Consider the following 16,174-nt stretch of genomic DNA (forward strand, 5'->3'; position numbering starts at 1 on the left):
CTCGCTTCGTTTCCGAGATATTTGCAGATTTATCTCAAGGGAAGGGGCCTGACGGACATATTTCGAGATATTTCTTCTTCTTGTTGTTCTTCTTCTGCACAGCTAAGCTGGAAGTGGCATTTGCGGCTCGCACTAGTGCAGAGTTATCTCAAAGAAAGGGGCCACGGTGTTTCTGTATCTCTATTATGTTGGTGCGACTTCGGAACTTTTAAATATCTCGATATATCTCGAAAACTACGCTTCTGATCAAAAAATATCATAGAACATAAATTGTAGGAAACATAATTCTCTACAAAAAAGGTCTCTTAACATTTTGCCATAGCTCGCTTCGTTTCCGAGATATTTGCAGATATATCTCAAGGGAAGGGGCCTGACGGACATATTTCGAGATATTTCTTCTTCTTGTTGTTCTTCTTCTGCACAGCTAAGCTGGAAGTGGCATTTACAGCTCGCAATAGTGCAGAGTTATCTCAAAGAAAGGGGCCACGGTGTTTCTGTATCTCTATTATGTTGCTGCGGCTTCGGAACTTTTAAATATCTTGATATATCTCGAGAACTACGCATCTGATCAAAAAATATCATAGAACATGAAAAGTAGGAAACTTAATTCTCTACAAAAAAGGTCTCTTAACATTTTGCCATAGCTCTCTTCGTTTCCGAGATATTTGCAGATTTATCTCAAGGGAAGGGGCCTGACGGACATATTTCGAGATATTTCTTCTTCTTGTTGTTCTTCTTCTGCACAGCTAAACTGGAAGTGGCATTTCAGCTCGCAATAGTGCAGAGTTATCTCAAAGAGAGGGGCCACGGTGTTTCTGTATCTCTATTATGTTGGTGCGGCTTCGGAACTTTTAAATATCTCGATATATCTCGAAAACTACGCATCTGATCAAAAAATATCATAGAACATAAAAAGTATGAAACTTAATTCTCTACAAAAAAGGTCCCTCAACATTTTGCCATAGCTCGCTTCGTTTCCGAGATATTTGCACATTTATCTCAAGGGAAGGGGCCTAACGGACATATTTCGAGATATTTCTTCTTCTTGTTGTTCTTCTTCTGCACAGCTAAGCTGGAAGTGGCATTTACAGCTCGCAATAGTGCAGAGTTATCTCAAAGAAAGGGGCCACGGTGTTTCTGTATCTCTATTATGTTGGTGCGGCTTCGGAACTTTTAAATATCTTGATATATCTCGAGAACTACGCATCTGGTGAAAAAATATCATAGAACATGAAAAGTAGGAAACTTAATTCTCTACAAAAAAGGTCTCTTAACATTTTGCCATAGCTGTCTTCGTTTCCGAGATATTTGCAGATATATCTCAAGGGAAGGGGCCTGACGGACATATTTCGAGATATTTCTTGTTCTTGTTGTTCTTCTTCTGCACAGCTAAGCTGGAAGTGGCATTTACAGCTAGCAATAGTGCAGAGTTATCTCAAAGAAAGGGGCCACGGTGTTTCTGTATCTCTATTATGTTGCTGCGGCTTCGGAACTTTTAAATATCTTGATATATCTCGAGAACTACGCATCTGATCAAAAAATATCATAGAACATGAAAAGTAGGAAACTTAATTCTCTACAAAAAAGGTCTCTTACCATTTTGCCATAGCTCTCTTCGTTTCCGAGATATTTGCAGATTGATCTCAAGGGAAGGGGCCTGACGGACATATTTCGAGATATTTCTTCTTCTTGTTGTTCTTCTTCTGCACAGCTAAGCTGGAAGTGGCATTTACAGCTCGCAATAGTGCAGAGTTATCTCAAAGAAAGGGGCCACGGTGTTTCTGTATCTCTATTATGTTGGTGCGGCTTCGGAACTTTTAAATATCTTGATATATCTCGAGAACTACGCATCTGGTCAAAAAATATCATAGAACATGAAAAGTAGGAAACTTAATTCTCTACAAAAAAGGTCTCTTAACATTTTGCCATAGCTGTCTTCGTTTCCGAGATATTTGCAGATATATCTCAAGGGAAGGGGCCTGACGGACATATTTCGAGATATTTCTTGTTCTTGTTGTTCTTCTTCTGCACAGCTAAGCTGGAAGTGGCATTTACAGCTAGCAATAGTGCAGAGTTATCTCAAAGAAAGGGGCCACGGTGTTTCTGTATCTCTATTATGTTGCTGCGGCTTCGGAACTTTTAAATATCTTGATATATCTCGAGAACTACGCATCTGATCAAAAAATATCATAGAACATGAAAAGTAGGAAACTTAATTCTCTACAAAAAAGGTCTCTTAACATTTTGCCATAGCTCTCTTCGTTTCCGAGATATTTGCAGATTTATCTCAAGGGAAGGGGCCTGACGGACATATTTCGAGATATTTCTTCTTCTTGTTGTTCTTCTTCTGCACAGCTAAACTGGAAGTGGCATTTCAGCTCGCAATAGTGCAGAGTTATCTCAAAGAGAGGGGCCACGGTGTTTCTGTATCTCTATTATGTTGGTGCGGCTTCGGAACTTTTAAATATCTCGATATATCTCGAAAACTACGCATCTCATCAAAAAATATCATAGAACATAAAAAGTATGAAACTTAATTCTCTACAAAAAAGGTCTCTTAACATTTTGCCATAGCTCGCTTCGTTTCCGAGATATTTGCACATTTATCTCAAGGGAAGGGGCCTAACGGACATATTTCGAGATATTTCTTCTTCTTGTTGTTCTTCTTCTGCACAGCTAAGCTGGAAGTGGCATTTACAGCTCGCAATCGTGCAGAGTTATCTCAAAGAAAGGGGCCACGGTGTTTCTGTATCTCTATTATGTTGGTGCGGCTTCGGAACTTTTAAATATCTTGATATATCTCGAGAACTACGCATCTGGTCAAAAAATATCATAGAACATGAAAAGTAGGAAACTTAATTCTCTACAAAAAAGGTCTCTCAACATTTTGCCATAGCTCTCTTCGTTTCCGAGATATTTGCAGATTTATCTCAAGGGAAGGGGCCTGACGGACATATTTCGAGATATTTCTTCTTCTTGTTGTTCTTCTTCTGCACAGCTAAGCTGGAAGTGGCATTTGCAGCTCGCAATAGTGCAGAGTTATCTCAAAGAAAGGGGCCACGGTGTTTCTGTATCTCTATTATGTTGGTGCGGCTTCGGAACTTTTAAATATCTCGATATATCTCGAAAACTACGCTTCTGATCAAAAAATATCATAGAACATAAATTGTAGGAAACATAATTCTCTACAAAAAACGTCTCTTAACATTTTGCCATAGCTCGCTTCGTTTCCGAGATATTTGCAGATTCAGCTCAAAGGAACTGGCCTGACGGACATATTTCGAGATATTTCTTCTTCTTGTTGTTCTTCCTCTGCACAGCTAAGCTGAAAGTGGCATTTGCAGCTCGCAATAGTGCAGAGTTATCTCAAAGAAAGGGGCCACGGTGTTTCTGTATCTCTATTATCTTGGTGCGGCTTCGGAACTTTTAAATATCTCGATATATCTCGAAAACTACGCTTCTGATCAAAAAATATCATAGAACATAAATTGTAGGAAACATAATTCTCTACAAAAAACGTCTCTTAACATTTTACCATAGCTCGCTTCGTTTCCGAGATATTTGCAGATTCAGCTCAAAGGAACTGGCCTGACGGACATATTTCCAGATATTTCTTCTTCTTGTTGTTCTTCCTCTGCACAGCTAAGCTGGAAGTGGCATTTGCAGCTCGCAATAGTGCAGAGTTATCTCAAAGAAAGGGGCCACGGTGTTTCTGTATCTCTATTATGTTGGTGCGGCTTCGGAACTTTTAAATATCTTGATATATCTCGAGAACTGCGCATCTGATCAAAAAATATCATAGAACATAAAAAGTAGGAAACTTAATTCTCTACAAAAAAGGTCTCTTAACATTTTGCCATAGCTCGCTTCGTTTCCGAGATATTTGCAGATTTATCTCAAGGGATGGGGCCTAACGGACATATTTCGAGATATTTCTGCTTCTTGTTGTTCTTCTTCTGCACAGCTAAACTGGAAGTGGCATTTCCAGCTCGCAATAGTGCAGAGTTATCTCAAAGAGAGGGGCCACGGTGTTTCTGTATCTCTATTATGTTGGTGCGGCTTCGGAACTTTTAAATATCTCGATATATCTCGAAAACTACGCATCTCATCAAAAAATATCATAGAACATAAAAAGTATGAAACTTAATTCTCTACAAAAAAGGTCTCTTAACATTTTGCCATAGCTCGCTTCGTTTCCGAGATATTTGCACATTTATCTCAAGGGAAGGGGCCTAACGGACATATTTCGAGATATTTCTTCTTCTTGTTGTTCTTCTTCTGCACAGCTAAGCTGGAAGTGGCATTTACAGCTCGCAATCGTGCAGAGTTATCTCAAAGAAAGGGGCCACGGTGTTTCTGTATCTCTATTATGTTGGTGCGGCTTCGGAACTTTTAAATATCTTGATATATCTCGAGAACTACGCATCTGGTCAAAAAATATCATAGAACATGAAAAGTAGGAAACTTAATTCTCTACAAAAAAGGTCTCTCAACATTTTGCCATAGCTCTCTTCGTTTCCGAGATATTTGCAGATTTATCTCAAGGGAAGGGGCCTGACGGACATATTTCGAGATATTTCTTCTTCTTGTTGTTCTTCTTCTGCACAGCTAAGCTGGAAGTGGCATTTGCAGCTCGCAATAGTGCAGAGTTATCTCAAAGAAAGGGGCCACGGTGTTTCTGTATCTCTATTATGTTGGTGCGGCTTCGGAACTTTTAAATATCTCGATATATCTCGAAAACTACGCTTCTGATCAAAAAATATCATAGAACATAAATTGTAGGAAACATAATTCTCTACAAAAAACGTCTCTTAACATTTTGCCATAGCTCGCTTCGTTTCCGAGATATTTGCAGATTCAGCTCAAAGGAACTGGCCTGACGGACATATTTCGAGATATTTCTTCTTCTTGTTGTTCTTCCTCTGCACAGCTAAGCTGAAAGTGGCATTTGCAGCTCGCAATAGTGCAGAGTTATCTCAAAGAAAGGGGCCACGGTGTTTCTGTATCTCTATTATCTTGGTGCGGCTTCGGAACTTTTAAATATCTCGATATATCTCGAAAACTACGCTTCTGATCAAAAAATATCATAGAACATAAATTGTAGGAAACATAATTCTCTACAAAAAACGTCTCTTAACATTTTACCATAGCTCGCTTCGTTTCCGAGATATTTGCAGATTCAGCTCAAAGGAACTGGCCTGACGGACATATTTCCAGATATTTCTTCTTCTTGTTGTTCTTCCTCTGCACAGCTAAGCTGGAAGTGGCATTTGCAGCTCGCAATAGTGCAGAGTTATCTCAAAGAAAGGGGCCACGGTGTTTCTGTATCTCTATTATGTTGGTGCGGCTTCGGAACTTTTAAATATCTTGATATATCTCGAGAACTGCGCATCTGATCAAAAAATATCATAGAACATAAAAAGTAGGAAACTTAATTCTCTACAAAAAAGGTCTCTTAACATTTTGCCATAGCTCGCTTCGTTTCCGAGATATTTGCAGATTTATCTCAAGGGATGGGGCCTAACGGACATATTTCGAGATATTTCTGCTTCTTGTTGTTCTTCTTCTGCACAGCTAAACTGGAAGTGGCATTTCCAGCTCGCAATAGTGCAGAGTTATCTCAAAGAGAGGGGCCACGGTGTTTCTGTATCTCTATTATGTTGGTGCGGCTTCGGAACTTTTAAATATCTTGATATATCTCGAGAACTACGCATCTGATCAAAAAATATCATAGAAGATAAAAAGTAGGAAACTTAATTCTCTACAAAAAAGGTCTCTTAACATTTTGCCATAGCTCGCTTCGTTTCCGAGATATTTGCAGATTTATCTCAAGGGAAGGGGCCTGACGGACATATTTCGAGATATTTCTTCTTCTTGTTGTTCTTCTTCTGCACAGCTAAGCTGGAAGTGGCATTTGCGGCTCGCACTAGTGCAGAGTTATCTCAAAGAAAGGGGCCACGGTGTTTCTGTATCTCTATTATGTTGGTGCGGCTCCGGAACTTTAAATATCTCGATATATCTCGAAAACTACGCTTCTGATCAAACAATATCATAGAACATAAATTGTAGGAAACATAATTCTCTACAAAAAACGTCTCTTAACATTTTGCCATAGCTCGCTTCGTTTCCGAGATATTTGCAGATTCAGCTCAAAGGAACTGGCCTGACGGACATATTTCGAGATATTTCTTCTTCTTGTTGTTCTTCCTCTGCACAGCTAAGCTGAAAGTGGCATTTGCAGCTCGCAATAGTGCAGAGTTATCTCAAAGAAAGGGGCCACGGTGTTTCTGTATCTCTATTATGTTGGTGCGGCTTCGGAACTTTTAAATATCTTGATATATCTCGAGAACTGCGCATCTGATCAAAAAATATCATAGAAGAGAAAAAGTAGGAAACTTAATTCTCTACAAAAAAGGTCTCTTAACATTTTGCCATAGCTCGCTTCGTTTCCGAGATATTTGCAGATTTATCTCAAGGGAAGGGGCCTGACGGACATATTTCGAGATATTTCTTCTTCTTGTTGTTCTTCTTCTGCACAGCTAAGCTGGAAGTGGCATTTGCGGCTCGCACTAGTGCAGAGTTATCTCAAAGAAAGGGGCCACGGTGTTTCTGTATCTCTATTATGTTGGTGCGACTTCGGAACTTTTAATTATATCGATATATCTCGAAAACTACGCTTCTGATCAAAAAATATCGTAGAACATAAATTGTAGGAAACATAATTCTCTACAAAAAAGGTCTCTTAACATTTTGCCATAGCTCGCTTCGTTTCCGAGATATTTGCAGATATATCTCAAGGGAAGGGGCCTGACGGACATATTTCGAGATATTTCTTCTTCTTGTTGTTCTTCTTCTGCACAGCTAAGCTGGAAGTGGCATTTACAGCTCGCAATAGTGCAGAGTTATCTCAAAGAAAGGGGCCACGGTGTTTCTGTATCTCTATTATGTTGCTGCGGCTTCGGAACTTTTAAATATCATGATATATCTCGAGAACTACGCATCTGATCAAAAAATATCATAGAACATGAAAAGTAGGAAACTTAATTCTCTACAAAAAAGGTCTCTTAACATTTTGCCATAGCTCTCTTCGTTTCCGAGATATTTGCAGATTTATCTCAAGGGAAGGGGCCTGACGGACATATTTCGAGATATTTCTTCTTCTTGTTGTTCTTCTTCTGCACAGCTAAACTGGAAGTGGCATTTCAGCTCGCAATAGTGCAGAGTTATCTCAAAGAGAGGGGCCACGGTGTTTCTGTATCTCTATTATGTTGGTGCGGCTTCGGAACTTTTAAATATCTCGATATATCTCGAAAACTACGCATCTGATCAAAAAATATCATAGAACATAAAAAGTATGAAACTTAATTCTCTACAAAAAAGGTCCCTTAACATTTTGCCATAGCTCGCTTCGTTTCCGAGATATTTGCATATTCATCTCAAGGGAAGGGGCCTGACGGACATATTTCGAGATATTTCTTCTTCTTGTTGTTCTTCTTCTGCACAGCTAAGCTGGAAGTGGCATTTACAGCTCGCAATAGTGCAGAGTTATCTCAAAGAAAGGGGCCACGGTGTTTCTGTATCTCTATTATGTTGGTGCGGCTTCGGAACTTTTAAATATCTTGATATATCTCGAGAACTACGCATCTGATCAAAAAATATCATAGAACATGAAAAGTAGGAAACTTAATTCTCTACAAAAAAGGTCTCTTAACATTTTGCCATAGCTGTCTTCGTTTCCGAGATATTTGCAGATTTATCTCAAGGGAAGGGGCCTGACGGACATATTTCGAGATATTTCTTCTTCTTGTTGTTCTTCTTCTGCACAGCTAAGCTGGAAGTGGCATTTGCAGCTCGCAATAGTGCAGAGTTATCTCAAAGAAAGGGGCCACGGTGTTTCTGTATCTCTATTATGTTGGTGCGGCTTCGGAACTATTAAATATCTTGATATATCTCGAGAACTACGCATCTGATCAAAAAATATCATAGAACATGAAAAGTAGGAAACTTAATTCTCTACAAAAAAGGTCTCTTAACATTTTGCCATAGCTCTCTTCGTTTCCGAGATATTTGCAGATTTATCTCAAGGGAAGGGGCCTGACGGACATATTTCGAGATATTTCTTCTTCTTGTTGTTCTTCTTCTGCACAGCTAAGCTGGAAGTGGCATTTGCAGCTCGCCATAGTGCAGAGTTATCTCAAAGAAAGGGGCCACGGTGTTTCTGTATCTCTATTATGTTAGTGCGGCTTCGGAACTTTTAAATATCTTGATATATCTCGAGAACTACGCATCTGATCGAAAAATATCATACTACATAAAAAGTAGGAAACTTAATTGTCTACAAGAAAGGTCTCTAAACATTTTGCCATAGCTCGCTTCGTTTCCGAGATATTTGCAGATTTATCTCAAGGGAAGGGGCCTGACGGACATATTTCGAGATATTTCTTCTTCTTGTTGTTCTTCTTCTGCACAGCTAAGCTGGAAGTGGCATTTGCAGCTCGCAATAGTGCAGAGTTATCTCAAAGAGAGGGGCCACGGTGTTTCTGTATCTCTATTATGTTGGTGCGGCTTCGGAACTTTTAAATATCTTGATATATCTCGAGAACTACGCATCTGATCAAAAAATATTATAGAAGATAAAAAGTAGGAAACTTAATTCTCTACAAAAAAGGTCTCTTAACATTTCGCCATAGCTCGCTTCGTTTCCGAGATATTTGCAGATATATCTCAAGGGAAGGGGCCTGACGGACATATTTCGAGATATTTCTTCTTCTTGTTGTTCTTCTTCTGCACAGCTAAGCTGGAAGTGGCATTTACAGCTCGCAATAGTGCAGAGTTATCTCAAAGAAAGGGGCCACGGTGTTTCTGTATCTCTATTATGTTGGTGCGGCTCCGGAACTTTAAATATCTCGATATATCTCGAAAACTACGCTTCTGATCAAACAATATCATAGAACATAAATTGTAGGAAACATAATTCTCTACAAAAAACGTCTCTTAACATTTTGCCATAGCTCGCTTCGTTTCCGAGATATTTGCAGATTCAGCTCAAAGGAACTGGCCTGACGGACATATTTCGAGATATTTCTTCTTCTTGTTGTTCTTCCTCTGCACAGCTAAGCTGAAAGTGGCATTTGCAGCTCGCAATAGTGCAGAGTTATCTCAAAGAAAGGGGCCACGGTGTTTCTGTATCTCTATTATCTTGGTGCGGCTTCGGAACTTTTAAATATCTTGATATATCTCGAGAACTACGCATCTGATCAAAAAATATCATGGAACATAAAAAGTAGGAAACTTAATTCTCTACAAAAAAGGTCTCTCAACATGTTGCCATAGCTCGCTTCGTTTCCGAGATATTTGCAGATTCAGCTCAAAGGAACTGGCCTGACGGACATATTTCCAGATATTTCTTCTTCTTGTTGTTCTTCCTCTGCACAGCTAAGCTGGAAGTGGCATTTGCAGCTCGCAATAGTGCAGAGTTATCTCAAAGAAAGGGGCCACGGTGTTTCTGTATCTCTATTATGTTGGTGCGGCTTCGGAACTTTTAAATATCTTGATATATCTCGAGAACTGCGCATCTGATCAAAAAATATCATAGAAGAGAAAAAGTAGGAAACTTAATTCTCTACAAAAAAGGTCTCTTAACATTTTGCCATAGCTCGCTTCGTTTCCGAGATATTTGCAGATTTATCTCAAGGGAAGGGGCCTGACGGACATATTTCGAGATATTTCTTCTTCTTGTTGTTCTTCTTCTGCACAGCTAAGCTGGAAGTGGCATTTGCGGCTCGCACTAGTGCAGAGTTATCTCAAAGAAAGGGGCCACGGTGTTTCTGTATCTCTATTATGTTGGTGCGACTTCGGAACTTTTAATTATATCGATATATCTCGAAAACTACGCTTCTGATCAAAAAATATCATAGAACATAAATTGTAGGAAACATAATTCTCTACAAAAAACGTCTCTTAACATTTTACCATAGCTCGCTTCGTTTCCGAGATATTTGCAGATTCAGCTCAAAGGAACTGGCCTGACGGACATATTTCCAGATATTTCTTCTTCTTGTTGTTCTTCCTCTGCACAGCTAAGCTGGAAGTGGCATTTGCAGCTCGCAATAGTGCAGAGTTATCTCAAAGAAAGGGGCCACGGTGTTTCTGTATCTCTATTATGTTGGTGCGGCTTCGGAACTTTTAAATATCTTGATATATCTCGAGAACTGCGCATCTGATCAAAAAATATCATAGAACATAAAAAGTAGGAAACTTAATTCTCTACAAAAAAGGTCTCTTAACATTTTGCCATAGCTCGCTTCGTTTCCGAGATATTTGCAGATTTATCTCAAGGGATGGGGCCTAACGGACATATTTCGAGATATTTCTGCTTCTTGTTGTTCTTCTTCTGCACAGCTAAACTGGAAGTGGCATTTCCAGCTCGCAATAGTGCAGAGTTATCTCAAAGAGAGGGGCCACGGTGTTTCTGTATCTCTATTATGTTGGTGCGGCTTCGGAACTTTTAAATATCTCGATATATCTCGAAAACTACGCATCTCATCAAAAAATATCATAGAACATAAAAAGTATGAAACTTAATTCTCTACAAAAAAGGTCTCTTAACATTTTGCCATAGCTCGCTTCGTTTCCGAGATATTTGCACATTTATCTCAAGGGAAGGGGCCTAACGGACATATTTCGAGATATTTCTTCTTCTTGTTGTTCTTCTTCTGCACAGCTAAGCTGGAAGTGGCATTTACAGCTCGCAATCGTGCAGAGTTATCTCAAAGAAAGGGGCCACGGTGTTTCTGTATCTCTATTATGTTGGTGCGGCTTCGGAACTTTTAAATATCTTGATATATCTCGAGAACTACGCATCTGGTCAAAAAATATCATAGAACATGAAAAGTAGGAAACTTAATTCTCTACAAAAAAGGTCTCTCAACATTTTGCCATAGCTCTCTTCGTTTCCGAGATATTTGCAGATTTATCTCAAGGGAAGGGGCCTGACGGACATATTTCGAGATATTTCTTCTTCTTGTTGTTCTTCTTCTGCACAGCTAAGCTGGAAGTGGCATTTGCAGCTCGCAATAGTGCAGAGTTATCTCAAAGAAAGGGGCCACGGTGTTTCTGTATCTCTATTATGTTGGTGCGGCTTCGGAACTTTTAAATATCTCGATATATCTCGAAAACTACGCTTCTGATCAAAAAATATCATAGAACATAAATTGTAGGAAACATAATTCTCTACAAAAAACGTCTCTTAACATTTTGCCATAGCTCGCTTCGTTTCCGAGATATTTGCAGATTCAGCTCAAAGGAACTGGCCTGACGGACATATTTCGAGATATTTCTTCTTCTTGTTGTTCTTCCTCTGCACAGCTAAGCTGAAAGTGGCATTTGCAGCTCGCAATAGTGCAGAGTTATCTCAAAGAAAGGGGCCACGGTGTTTCTGTATCTCTATTATCTTGGTGCGGCTTCGGAACTTTTAAATATCTCGATATATCTCGAAAACTACGCTTCTGATCAAAAAATATCATAGAACATAAATTGTAGGAAACATAATTCTCTACAAAAAACGTCTCTTAACATTTTACCATAGCTCGCTTCGTTTCCGAGATATTTGCAGATTCAGCTCAAAGGAACTGGCCTGACGGACATATTTCCAGATATTTCTTCTTCTTGTTGTTCTTCCTCTGCACAGCTAAGCTGGAAGTGGCATTTGCAGCTCGCAATAGTGCAGAGTTATCTCAAAGAAAGGGGCCACGGTGTTTCTGTATCTCTATTATGTTGGTGCGGCTTCGGAACTTTTAAATATCTTGATATATCTCGAGAACTACGCTTCTGATCAAAAAATATCATAGAACATAAAAAGTAGGAAACTTAATTCTCTACAAAAAAGGTCTCTTAACATTTTGCCATAGCTCGCTTCGTTTCCGAGATATTTGCATATTTATCTCAAGGGAACTGGCCTGACGGACATATTTCGAGATATTTCTTCTTCTTGTTGTTCTTCTTCTGCACAGCTAAGCTGGAAGTGGCATTTACAGCTCGCAATAGTGCAGAGTTATCTCAAAGAAAGGGGCCACGGTGTTTCTGTATCTCTATTATGTTGGTGCGGCTTCGGAACTTTTAAATATCTTGATATATCTCGAGAACTACGCATCTGATCAAAAAATATCATAGAACATGAAAAGTAGGAAACTTAATTCTCTACAAAAAAGGTCTCTTAACATTTTGCCATAGCTCTCTTCGTTTCCGAGATATTTGCAGATTTATCTCAAGGGAAGGGGCCTGACGGACATATTTCGAGATATTTCTTCTTCTTGTTGTTCTTCTTCTGCACAGCTAAGCTGGAAGTGGCATTTGCAGCTCGCACTAGTGCAGAGTTATCTCAAAGAAAGGGGCCACGGTGTTTCTGTATCTCTATTATGTTGGTGCGGCTTCGGAACTTTTAAATATCTCGATATATCTCGAAAACTACGCTTCTGATCAAAAAATATCATAGAACATAAATTGTAGGAAACATAATTCTCTACAAAAAACGTCTCTTAACATTTTGCCATAGCTCGCTTCGTTTCCGAGATATTTGCAGATTCAGCTCAAAGGAACGGGCCTGACGGACATATTTCGAGATACTTCTTCTTCTTGTTGTTCTTCCTCTGCACAGCTAAGCTGGAAGTGGCATTTGCAGCTCGCAATAGTGCAGAGTTATCTCAAAGAAAGGGGCCACGGTGTTTCTGTATCTCTATTATGTTGGTGCGGCTTCGGAACTTTTAAATATCTTGATATATCTCGAGAACTACGCATCTGGTCAAAAAATATCATAGAACATGAAAAGTAGGAAACTTAATTCTCTACAAAAAAGGTCTCTTAACATTTTGCCATAGCTGTCTTCGTTTCCGAGATATTTGCAGATATATCTCAAGGGAAGGGGCCTGACGGACATATTTCGAGATATTTCTTGTTCTTGTTGTTCTTCTTCTGCACAGCTAAGCTGGAAGTGGCATTTACAGCTAGCAATAGTGCAGAGTTATCTCAAAGAAAGGGGCCACGGTGTTTCTGTATCTCTATTATGTTGCTGCGGCTTCGGAACTTTTAAATATCTTGATATATCTCGAGAACTACGCATCTGATCAAAAAATATCATAGAACATGAAAAGTAGGAAACTTAATTCTCTACAAAAAAGGTCTCTTAACATTTTGCCATAGCTCTCTTCGTTTCCGAGATATTTGCAGATTTATCTCAAGGGAAGGGGCCTGACGGACATATTTCGAGATATTTCTTCTTCTTGTTGTTCTTCTTCTGCACAGCTAAACTGGAAGTGGCATTTCAGCTCGCAATAGTGCAGAGTTATCTCAAAGAGAGGGGCCACGGTGTTTCTGTATCTCTATTATGTTGGTGCGGCTTCGGAACTTTTAAATATCTCGATATATCTCGAAAACTACGCATCTCATCAAAAAATATCATAGAACATAAAAAGTATGAAACTTAATTCTCTACAAAAAAGGTCTCTTAACATTTTGCCATAGCTCGCTTCGTTTCCGAGATATTTGCACATTTATCTCAAGGGAAGGGGCCTAACGGACATATTTCGAGATATTTCTTCTTCTTGTTGTTCTTCTTCTGCACAGCTAAGCTGGAAGTGGCATTTACAGCTCGCAATCGTGCAGAGTTATCTCAAAGAAAGGGGCCACGGTGTTTCTGTATCTCTATTATGTTGGTGCGGCTTCGGAACTTTTAAATATCTTGATATATCTCGAGAACTACGCATCTGGTCAAAAAATATCATAGAACATGAAAAGTAGGAAACTTAATTCTCTACAAAAAAGGTCTCTCAACATTTTGCCATAGCTCTCTTCGTTTCCGAGATATTTGCAGATTTATCTCAAGGGAAGGGGCCTGACGGACATATTTCGAGATATTTCTTCTTCTTGTTGTTCTTCTTCTGCACAGCTAAGCTGGAAGTGGCATTTGCAGCTCGCAATAGTGCAGAGTTATCTCAAAGAAAGGGGCCACGGTGTTTCTGTATCTCTATTATGTTGGTGCGGCTTCGGAACTTTTAAATATCTCGATATATCTCGAAAACTACGCTTCTGATCAAAAAATATCATAGAACATAAATTGTAGGAAACATAATTCTCTACAAAAAACGTCTCTTAACATTTTGCCATAGCTCGCTTCGTTTCCGAGATATTTGCAGATTCAGCTCAAAGGAACTGGCCTGACGGACATATTTCGAGATATTTCTTCTTCTTGTTGTTCTTCCTCTGCACAGCTAAGCTGAAAGTGGCATTTGCAGCTCGCAATAGTGCAGAGTTATCTCAAAGAAAGGGGCCACGGTGTTTCTGTATCTCTATTATCTTGGTGCGGCTTCGGAACTTTTAAATATCTCGATATATCTCGAAAACTACGCTTCTGATCAAAAAATATCATAGAACATAAATTGTAGGAAACATAATTCTCTACAAAAAACGTCTCTTAACATTTTACCATAGCTCGCTTCGTTTCCGAGATATTTGCAGATTCAGCTCAAAGGAACTGGCCTGACGGACATATTTCCAGATATTTCTTCTTCTTGTTGTTCTTCCTCTGCACAGCTAAGCTGGAAGTGGCATTTGCAGCTCGCAATAGTGCAGAGTTATCTCAAAGAAAGGGGCCACGGTGTTTCTGTATCTCTATTATGTTGGTGCGGCTTCGGAACTTTTAAATATCTTGATATATCTCGAGAACTGCGCATCTGATCAAAAAATATCATAGAACATAAAAAGTAGGAAACTTAATTCTCTACAAAAAAGGTCTCTTAACATTTTGCCATAGCTCGCTTCGTTTCCGAGATATTTGCAGATTTATCTCAAGGGATGGGGCCTAACGGACATATTTCGAGATATTTCTGCTTCTTGTTGTTCTTCTTCTGCACAGCTAAACTGGAAGTGGCATTTCCAGCTCGCAATAGTGCAGAGTTATCTCAAAGAGAGGGGCCACGGTGTTTCTGTATCTCTATTATGTTGGTGCGGCTTCGGAACTTTTAAATATCTTGATATATCTCGAGAACTACGCATCTGATCAAAAAATATCATAGAAGATAAAAAGTAGGAAACTTAATTCTCTACAAAAAAGGTCTCTTAACATTTTGCCATAGCTCGCTTCGTTTCCGAGATATTTGCAGATTTATCTCAAGGGAAGGGGCCTGACGGACATATTTCGAGATATTTCTTCTTCTTGTTGTTCTTCTTCTGCACAGCTAAGCTGGAAGTGGCATTTGCGGCTCGCACTAGTGCAGAGTTATCTCAAAGAAAGGGGCCACGGTGTTTCTGTATCTCTATTATGTTGGTGCGACTTCGGAACTTTTAAATATCTCGATATATCTCGAAAACTACGCTTCTGATCAAAAAATATCATAGAACATAAATTGTAGGAAACATAATTCTCTACAAAAAAGGTCTCTTAACATTTTGCCATAGCTCGCTTCGTTTCCGAGATATTTGCAGATATATCTCAAGGGAAGGGACCTGACGGACATATTTCGAGATATTTCTTCTTCTTGTTGTTCTTCTTCTGCACAGCTAAGCTGGAAGTGGCATTTACAGCTCGCAATAGTGCAGAGTTATCTCAAAGAAAGGGGCCACGGTGTTTCTGTATCTCTATTATGTTGGTGCGGCTCCGGAACTTTAAATATCTCGATATATCTCGAAAACTACGCTTCTGATCAAACAATATCATAGAACATAAATTGTAGGAAACATAATTCTCTACAAAAAACGTCTCTTAACATTTTGCCATAGCTCGCTTCGTTTCCGAGATATTTGCAGATTCAGCTCAAAGGAACTGGCCTGACGGACATATTTCGAGATATTTCTTCTTCTTGTTGTTCTTCCTCTGCACAGCTAAGCTGAAAGTGGCATTTGCAGCTCGCAATAGTGCAGAGTTATCTCAAAGAAAGGGGCCACGGTGTTTCTGTATCTCTATTATCTTGGTGCGGCTTCGGAACTTTTAAATATCTCGATATATCTCGAAAACTACGCTTCTGATCAAAAAATATCATAGAACATAAATTGTAGGAAACATAATTGTCTACAAAAAACGTCTCTTAACATTTTGCCATAGCTCGCTTCGTTTCCGAGATATTTGCAGATTCAGCTCAAAGGAACTGGCCTGACGGACATATTTCCAGATATTTCTTCTTCT

Source organism: Osmia lignaria, unplaced genomic scaffold (assembly GCF_051020975.1).
Source record: "Osmia lignaria lignaria isolate PbOS001 unplaced genomic scaffold, iyOsmLign1 scaffold0001, whole genome shotgun sequence".
Lineage (NCBI taxonomy): Eukaryota > Metazoa > Arthropoda > Insecta > Hymenoptera > Megachilidae > Osmia > Osmia lignaria.